The sequence below is a fragment of the Rattus norvegicus genome, chromosome 1 (assembly GCF_036323735.1).
Source record: "Rattus norvegicus strain BN/NHsdMcwi chromosome 1, GRCr8, whole genome shotgun sequence".
Classification (NCBI taxonomy): domain Eukaryota; kingdom Metazoa; phylum Chordata; class Mammalia; order Rodentia; family Muridae; genus Rattus; species Rattus norvegicus.
The window spans coordinates 200,622,461-200,631,717 of NC_086019.1; the positions used below are offsets into that span (position 1 = coordinate 200,622,461).

The window sequence follows — 9,257 nt, forward strand, 5'->3', positions numbered from 1 at the left end:
CATGAGGAGGAGGTCAGCACAAAGTCTTAAGAATACAGACATGCAGGAACATTCCGTGAAAGAAGGGCAGGAGCACATAGGCTCGCAGAGGGGATTAAGGGCAGCAGAGGAGCACTCCATTCCAAGCACCCACATATACTAACTACTCCCTGACACCAGAAGACTTACAGAGAGCTTTCACTCTCACTTCTAACCTCATTGAAAAATTTCTGGACTTGCTTGCCTGCCCTCTGCCTCTGCAGCATCAGAAGATTCACTCCTGTAGCCTGTGTGGCTTCACGTAGCAGGTAGTGCTTTCTTTCCTTATACACGCATGAAGTATCTTAAGGGGGAACATATGAAATGTAAAGAGATACACATCAGGCGCCCACCTACCTTGCTGACCCTGTGCAAGGGGGCAAAGGATTTCAACAGGGCAGCAAGAGATGAGATGATGCTCAAACCAGTCAATGCAAGGAACCCTTCTTAAGAGCATTAGTGGGTGTGAGCATTCCCTGATTATGTTTGTGGCTCATGGGAGAGAGTTTTGAAGGTTAGGGCAAGAGAACAAGGAGCAAAAAGCAAGGATTTCAGAGAAAGTGAAGCTGGAAACCATTGCTGAAAGCAGCAGGAATTTAACAGCAACACAAGGGGAACAGAGATGGCCAGATAGCAGGACCAAGCTCAGCCAGGGGACAAGTCTATGTAGGTTCAGGGTCAGCTATGGGGGTAGGCCAGGAGCAAGACACTGAACACATAGTCAAGCAAGGAAGAAATATGAAAGAGGTAGGTAAAAGAGTGACATGAGCATGTCTAGGACATTTGACGGCCAGTGAGGGGCGACAGAAAGGAATCTGAAGATGTAGATAGGTAGACAGGTTAATCTTGGAGCTTGCAGAGGAGGAACATCTAGAGTTAGACCTCTGTGGTGTGGGAATGAGCTCCACAAAGCTGATGAAAGATGAGGTCAGCTAGAGAAGACAATGGCTCCCAGCTTCCCAGTAGGAGCTGGGCAAAAAAGAGAGCCGAGGAAAGCTATGATTAGTACCATCATGGGCTGCCCACACTCTATCACCTTTGCTCAGACTAAGGGACAGATCACCACATCATCCCTGTCATGAATATCAACAAGAATTGTCATAGAAATGTTGAACTTTGTGCTGGCACACACAACCATACACACACACACAAGAACATATGCATACATACAGGCACACATAAATAAATAAATGTAATAAAAAGTGAACTTTTAATTGTAACATTAAAAATTATTGTAGTTGGAATGTGAAATGCCCCCACAGGCTCATAGGTTTGAACAGTTCGTCTTTAGCTGGTGATGCTGAGTGGGAAGTTTAGAATGGATACTTTAGAAGGGAGGGACTTGCTGAAGGAAGTAAGACAGTGGGGAGAGTTCTTAGGGGCTGGAAGTAAGACAGTTCTTTGAGATTACCACCTCTGCCTATTCACTTTCTGCTTCTTTAACCACAAAGTAGCAAGCAAGCAGTCTTATACTCCACTGGCCATAACCATGAGCCATCATGAGCTTTCTCATCACGATGCTATGTTCCCCCCTCAAACTGTGAACCAGACTATGCCCTTCCTCCTTGGAGTTGCTTCTTGATAGGCGATTGGTTACAGTCAGGAGAAAAGCAACACATGTATGTGTGTGTGTGTGTGTGTGTGTGTGTGTGTGTGAGAGAGAGAGAGAGAGAGAGAGAGAGAGAGAGAGAGAGAGAGAGAGATACATACACAGGGAAATGTTATAGATACCAAGTATTAATAGACACATATCAACTTCAAAACTTCCAAAAAAATTTTATTGTTAGAAAATCCAAAGAATGATGACATATATTTGTGAAAGTGCTACACTGCAGTCCATTACTGTGAATGTTAACAATAACAAAATTAGTAGAAAAAAATAGAAAAAACAAAAATAAACTTAAAAAAGAAAGTCTGTTAGCTAGACATAACTAGATTTCCTCGTGTACATCCTAGTGATGCAACAGTTCTTTAGATGATTTCACCAATCTGTCAGAGAAGTAAAATGGCTTTCTATCCTCTCCTTGACATTGTATTTATTTGTTTGTTTATTGTGGGAGTCTCACTGTGCAGCTTGAATATCCTGGAACTCAGTATGTAGGCTAATCCGTGATCAAACTTATGGAGAGCCATTGGTTGCTCTGCCTCATGAGTGTTGAGGCTGAACTCAGGTGCCACCTCACCCAGGTCTCAATGACATTTTAATTAGAATTTCTATCATGGTGTGTTGGATGCCAAGAATCCATCACACATGAAGCACATAGCCTACATAGATATTAAACATAGATAGTGTCAGAGTTTTAGCTAATGGTGTCTTCCAGAGATGTTATCTGCAAAAGACTGTTTAACAAGCATTATACAATGCCATCAGTCATCTAGTCTGGGGGATGATACCATGATTGGAAACCATGTCTGTTTGAAAGCAAATATGCTACCTCTTTTAATATATTGCTAGGGTGAGTTTCACTACAATCCTCTATTCTTCCTGTGAGTTAAGCCAAACAGTTATTTCCACTGTAGTAGCTAAGAAGCAAGCACCATCAACTGAGAAAAAATTAAAGCAGAATATGGATGTGTTTTAAACTTGAAAAAGCTCAGTCTTTCTGATATCTCTTTCCCCAAGATCCTACATCCATGGAAATTCTGTTGTTTCCAGAAGGTTCCCAGCACAGGAATGCAGAGCCACACAAAGGCCACTATGTGGCGAGCTTAAAGAAATCCAGAACTTATGGGCAGAAAGGATCTTCTGAACTCATGGCCTCCATGTTCCACCCAGTTATAGCCACTGTCTTCTACATCAGAACCTAGAAACATTCTGAGAAATCAGTTCACCAGTGTCTTATCTGAGGATCCTGCCCCTACTGGGGATGTGGCATGTCTTACACAGCCTGGTTCCTTCCCTATTGATGCTGGGGGGTGGGGGGAGCAGGCCTTATATTTTCAGAGCCAAGGTCACACACAGGTCACAGTTAATGTGACTTCTGGGAGGTAGCAACCTCTGATGGAGTCACAAACACACTGAGGGTGTCACTTTCTCAGAGCATGAAGATGCAAATAAGAAACTCTTAAGATCTGAGCTTGAACTTCGAACCTTATCTGCCCCATTTTCAGGAAATCCCCACAGGCTCTCATGTGCTCTCCTTCACCAGACCTAATGGGTGTCTGCAAGAAAATCTGTGGACAGTTCCAAAGCCAATGTGCTCCCTTCACTGATATGTAAGGACCCTGTTTTCTGGAATATTCTCTCATATTAACAAAAAAGCTTGGTTGAGGATCTGGTACCAGTTGACAGCTACCTTCGTCAAAGATGAGAAGCAGAGAGAAGAGAAATGAAATATGCCTTCTCTTGAGGAAGAGCCAGGAACGGCTCCATGCCCCAACAGACAGGATGGAAGTCCACAGATGGCAAAGTTTCTCCCTCATGACACCAGACTCATTATACAGCACATTGTGACTGCAGAGAGAAGAAGGGAGCTCTTAAGATGTAGACAGACCACAGGTGAGGCTAAGCCAGGAGATCTGAGACTCTCCCCTGTATCCTAGCTGGTGTGGCATACTTCAGAAGCAGTAGCCTGCACTTAGTGAAGTACAGGTCAAAGGCAAAGGAATCCACTGTGACCGTGAGCAGGGACCCTAGGTCCACAGAAGTCCAGGTCAGATGGTATCATCCCAGCAACAGTGGGAGATTAAGTCTGTGGGACACTAGACAGCAATGAGACCTAAATATAACCCAACCAGTGACCAAGCTAGGCCACTATCCTTCAGTAAGGAACTGACATAGGAAGATGCAGGCTGTGAACACAACACGATTCTGCAATACACTCTCTTCTAAGGTTAATATCCAGTGGTCAAGTGGAACTTCCTAAACACATATAAGACAAGGACAAAACAAGCAAAAGCCTTCAAGATTTAGACAGTCATTACTAATAGACCCAGGGATGGCTAGGTGTTGGATTAGCTGAGGGCCTTTGAAGGAACCTTAACAAGTATCTAAAAGTGCAGTTTGGCTTAGAGGTAGGTGCACAAAAGAAGGTAGTTAAATGATACAGTTGAATGAAGGCTAGAATCATAAAATGACATTAGAAATAAGAATGTCTTTCACATGACCCATTCATAGTCTAGACCAGGCAAGCAAATAGTGTGTTTGAAACTGAATCAACAGAAATTATCTATGGAAAAATATGTGAGATGAGGAAGCAGAAAGAGAAATCTGATATCAAGTGTTCTTACTCACTTGCAGATACAGTTCCAGAAGGAAGAACTATGGGAAGGGACAGAGACAATACATCAAGAGCTGGTGAGCAGACATCTTCCAAAGTGAATGGAGAATAAAATCCACAAAGCCAAGAAGCTCAAAGAACCCTCAGAGGAGTAAATTACATGCATACATACATATGTACAGAGAGAGAGAGAGAGAGAGAGAGAGAGAGAGAGAGAGAGAGAACTACAAAAACAAAAATAACCCAACTGAAACAAATACTAGAAATTCAGAAACAAAAGTGACTGTCACAGGAAATTCCTAATGAACTTTGAAAGCAAGAATAAGAAAAATGTCTTTTAAGGACTGAGAGTCAGCCTGGTGACTGGTAGAAGGAAAATTGCTTTTAAACAAAGAAGCAAAGTAAAAGCCTTTCCATAAAAACAGAAATTCAGATGAATATCACACTTCATGACAAAAAAATACTACAGGAAGTTCTTCAGACATGAATTCTCCCTGTCAGATGGAAAGTTACTCTTTACAATGTTACAAAACCCCACAGAGTAAACAAAGGTAAGTATCGCTTTTTTAATTTACGGGATACTTTAGTATGCAAAAATACTAAAAAATACATTGAAATGTATAACATGTAGGAAAATGTATAATAGCAATAGCCCAGAGATGGAGTAAGAAAAAAAGAGATGGGAGGCTGCTTTATAACTGATAAAGGTTGATAAGCAGAGATCCAGAATAGTCTAATGGTGTTTTAAAATAACTGCCATGCAAGTGTGAGAACCCACAAAAATCAGCCACAGTGGTGCACACTTGTAATTCCACTGGTTGGGAGGCAGAGATACCTGATCCCTGAGGCTGGCTGGCCAACCAGACTTTCCTAATCAGTGGGCATCAGAAGCAAATGAGGTCCTGTCTGGAGACACAGCTGAGAATGATCCACAAGGCCTCCTCACACACAATGCTTGTGTGCACACATGCACACACACACACACACACACACACACACACACACACACATATACACATATGCACACAGAGATGACTTTTAATTACAGTTTTTTTTCTTTTTTTTTCGGAGCTGGGGACCGAACCCAGGGCCTTGCGCTTGCTAGGCAAGTGCTCTACCGCTGAGCTAAATCCCCAATCCCCAGAGATGACTTTTAAGACATATGTGTGTATGCCAAAATAAAACTACAAATACAGAAACAGAGAAAGGAAGAAAGGAAGGGAGGGAGAAAGAATGAAAGACAGAAAGACAGACAGACAGACAGAGAGAAAGAAAGAAAATTGTTTTACATTTTTTTGAAAATGATTTTGTTGACTATTAAATTTTTAATAGTAAATGGGGAAGACAATAAATAAGTGCCATCATGGTGTACTTAACCCCAATCATATTAGGAATTACATTAAATATAAATGGTTTATATGCAGCCATTAAAAGACAGGGACATTCAGGTGGACTAAATAACTAAACCTAATGATACTATATCTACAACAGTCAGTCATTAAAAGACTATGTTGCTGTCAAGGGATATTTTGGTTAAGAATATTATCAGTGGTATCATAAAGAAATATGAGGAATATAATAATAAAGAGGTAACTATCACAAAATCTTAACTAAATAAATAAATGTGAATGTACTTAATAACAGTTTCAAATAAATAAATAAAAACCTGCAAGACTGAAAGGCTAAATGGCTAAGTTCAAAATTATAGTTACAAGTTTCTGGTGTACATCTTACTGAACCAAGTCTGTTCACCATTCAAAAGCTCTCATTTCTACAGAGACACTCAGATTTAGTACTGTGACTCTTCGGATATGTGCATATATATATAGAATTCTAATGTATACCACAGCAAAATGACACAAAAGTCATCCAGACATTTAGACCATAAAGGCTATCATTCTTTTCTCAGCCTCAAAGCACTAGAGAGCAGTGACTCTTCATTTTTCTTACTCCTTTGTTTATTGATCTACACATTCATCCAGTTTCGTCACCTTTATGGACTTTCTATGCCCATCTTATGTCAGAAGGTGCAGGTGATCAGCAAGCTACCAATCAGCCAAGTATTAACTGCATTGAAACACACCGACAACACAAGGCAGTGACCCAGACAAACTGGTTCAACATAACTCCCCATAGGCTAAGCTTTGCATTTCTCTTTATCTGAGATAAATTGCTTTAACCATGATGTGGATGAAAGGGAGAATGGGAAACTATCAAGAAATATGTGATCATCTCATTACTAAATTGACAATAATGGAGATAATGCTAATAATAGGCATTGTCAGAATATACCTTCTGCGTTCTGGGGACTGTGCTGATCTCTCTGCATGGGCTCATTCAATAGGGAGGGAATGGAAAAGCAGAGATTCAAACCCCAGTTTCCCTGACAGAGTAAACTTCACTCAAAGATGCCAATAAGAACAATGACACTGAAGCCAAATATCTGCTGAACCTTCACTCTGCTAAGCTACCTGATTAGAAAGGAAGAAGGCACTTGGTCTCACAGCAGCTTTGCACATGGTATACTGGCAGGACGAATAGCCTCCCCACATAGACCAGCCATATCCCAGGACCACAGCTGAGAGCACAGGCTGCTGGGAGGAGGTCGCTGATGAGGATTTGGAGGGCAAGCATCTACTCTTTTGGCATTTCTGACAAAGTACTTGTTCTTTGGGAGAGAAGAAGACAGTAGCATTTAAAAGGACTTCATTATATGTTTTGAATTTTATGTAATTGAAGCATTCTAATTTATCATTGCAAACCAGTATCCTAAATAAAAAAAAGATATAAAGAGGTCCTTCGTTCTCAACACCTCCATTTTTGTTTATTGTCAGGTATGGTATGTCAGGCTTTTAAATCCAGTCCTAGGAAGTAGAAGCAAGTGGATCTCTGTGAGTTTGAAGCTGGCCCAGTCTATGTGGCAGTTTTAAGTCAATCAGGTCTACAAAGTGAGACCCTGTCTCAAAAAAAATCAAAAGTCTATTAAGCCACAACCATGAGTGTTCACCTAATGTTTCCTCTAAATAAATAGAATTTAAATATTTTCTCAATAAAATAAAATAAATTCTTGCCTCAGTTTCTCTTCAGTATAAAATGAAAGATAAAAAAAAATCCAGTCCTCATTGGAATACAACTCATTTTATTCTTTCCAGTTATATATTTTTAAAATATATTTTTTCTTTTAATTTTAGAAACTAGTGCATAGAATAATAAAAATAGAATAAAACATTATTTATTAAATAGGTTATTTTATTATGTCCTGTTATTTTTAAAATCTATTCTAGGATTGCTTCTGGTTCGTGGCAATACACTGACCTCAGCTTCGAGTCCTACTGAGATTCTGATATAAGCCACCACACACAGAGCCAGTTCTAAGCTGTTCTCCTTTAAGGACACAACTCATTTTATATCAAGAGAAACAGAGGTAAGTATTTGATTTTTTTCACCCTAATAGTTCTTTTCATTTTTTCATTCATTAATTTATTTATTCACTTTACTTCCCAATCATAGCCCTCCTCCCTCCTCTCCTGCCAGTCCCACCTCCCACCCCCTTCATCTCAGAGGAGAGTCCCTGCCCCTAGTACCAACCCATTCTGACACATCAAGTCTGGTCAAGACTAAGTGAATTCTCTCCCACTGAAGCCAGACAAGGCAGTCAAGATGGGGAAAGGGATCCAAAGGCAGCAACAGAGTCTTAGTCTCAAAAGCTAGCACATGTTGGTGAGGATGTACAGCAAGGGGAACACTCCTCCATTGCTGGTGGGAGTGCACATGTATACAGCAACTTTGGAAATCAATATGATGGTTTCTCAGAAAATTGGGAATAGTTCTACATCAAGACCCAATTATACCACTCCTGGGCATATATTCAAACGATGTTCTACCATACCACGGGAGACTTGCTGTAGCTATGTTCATACCAGTTTTATTTGCAAGAGTCAGAAATTGGAAACAACCAAGATGTCCCTCAACAGAAAAATGGATAAAGAAAAATGTGCTACTTTTACATAATGGAATACTGTTCAGCTATTAAAACAAGGACATCATGAAATTTGCAGGCAAATGGATGGAACTGAAAAACAACTTCTACGAGGTAACTCAAACCCAGAAAGTCACTCATGGTACTCACTTATAAGTAGATATTAGCCATAAAGTACAGAATAACCACACTACAACCCATAGACCCGAAGAAGGTAAGTAACAAGGAGGGTCCAGGAAAGGACGCTTGAGTCTCACTCAGAATGGGAAATAAAATAGGCATCAGAAGAGGATGGAGAGAGGGAACTGGGTAAGAGAGGAGGTGAGGAAGGGAATCGGGGTGGGAATGAATTATGGGATAGAGCAGGAGTAGGGGTGAGAGGGCTTGGAGAGAGGAGAGAAATTGGTGCAGATTTAGTGGGGTGTATGTCTGGGACAAGCTGGAGACCTGGGACAGGGAAGGCACCTAGGAGGATATGGGTGACTCTAGCTGACAGTTCTAGCACCAGGGGATATGGAGCCTGAAGTTTTCTTTAATTTAGGGGAGGAATGAAGTGAAACTCAGGGTTGAGACCTAGACCTAAGAGCCCTGTTTTTTGTGCGTTTGTTTGTATTTGTTTGTTTGTTTGTTCTGTGAGTTTGGGGTCTCACTGTCTGACTGACCTAAAACCGCTATGTATGCAAGGCTGGCTTTGAACTAGGAGATCTGCTTATGTCTGCTTCCCCAGTGCTGGGATTAGAGGCGTGTGGCACTTATGCCCAGCAAGGAGTCTAAGTGATCATGCTAAGAATCTAACCAAGGACCTGATTCACGCTAAGTACATGCTACCAACAAGTTGCACTCGCAGAGGCTTTTATAGTTAATTTTGTAAGTAATAGAAGGTGGCAAACATGGCCACTTTCAGTGTCATCAGGAGACATAGCTGTGTTCTGTAACCACGTAAACATGCCAAGTCATTGCCATGCTGGTGGGAACCTGGAGGATAACATGGAACCCACATGCAGGCTCTGCAAGTCCTCTGTTCCTAGCCACACACAGCC

General features: G+C 41.0%; 1 long non-coding RNA gene across 1 annotated transcript; it reads left to right on the forward strand.

The window, feature by feature from the left end:
* The first annotated feature begins 3,134 nt into the window (after positions 1-3,134).
* Positions 3,135-4,504, forward strand: LOC134484915 (uncharacterized). The gene is made up of 2 exons (XR_010062726.1): positions 3,135-3,517; positions 4,259-4,504. It is a non-coding gene; the product is annotated as an uncharacterized LOC134484915 (long non-coding RNA).
* Positions 4,505-9,257: the final 4,753 nt, after the last annotated feature.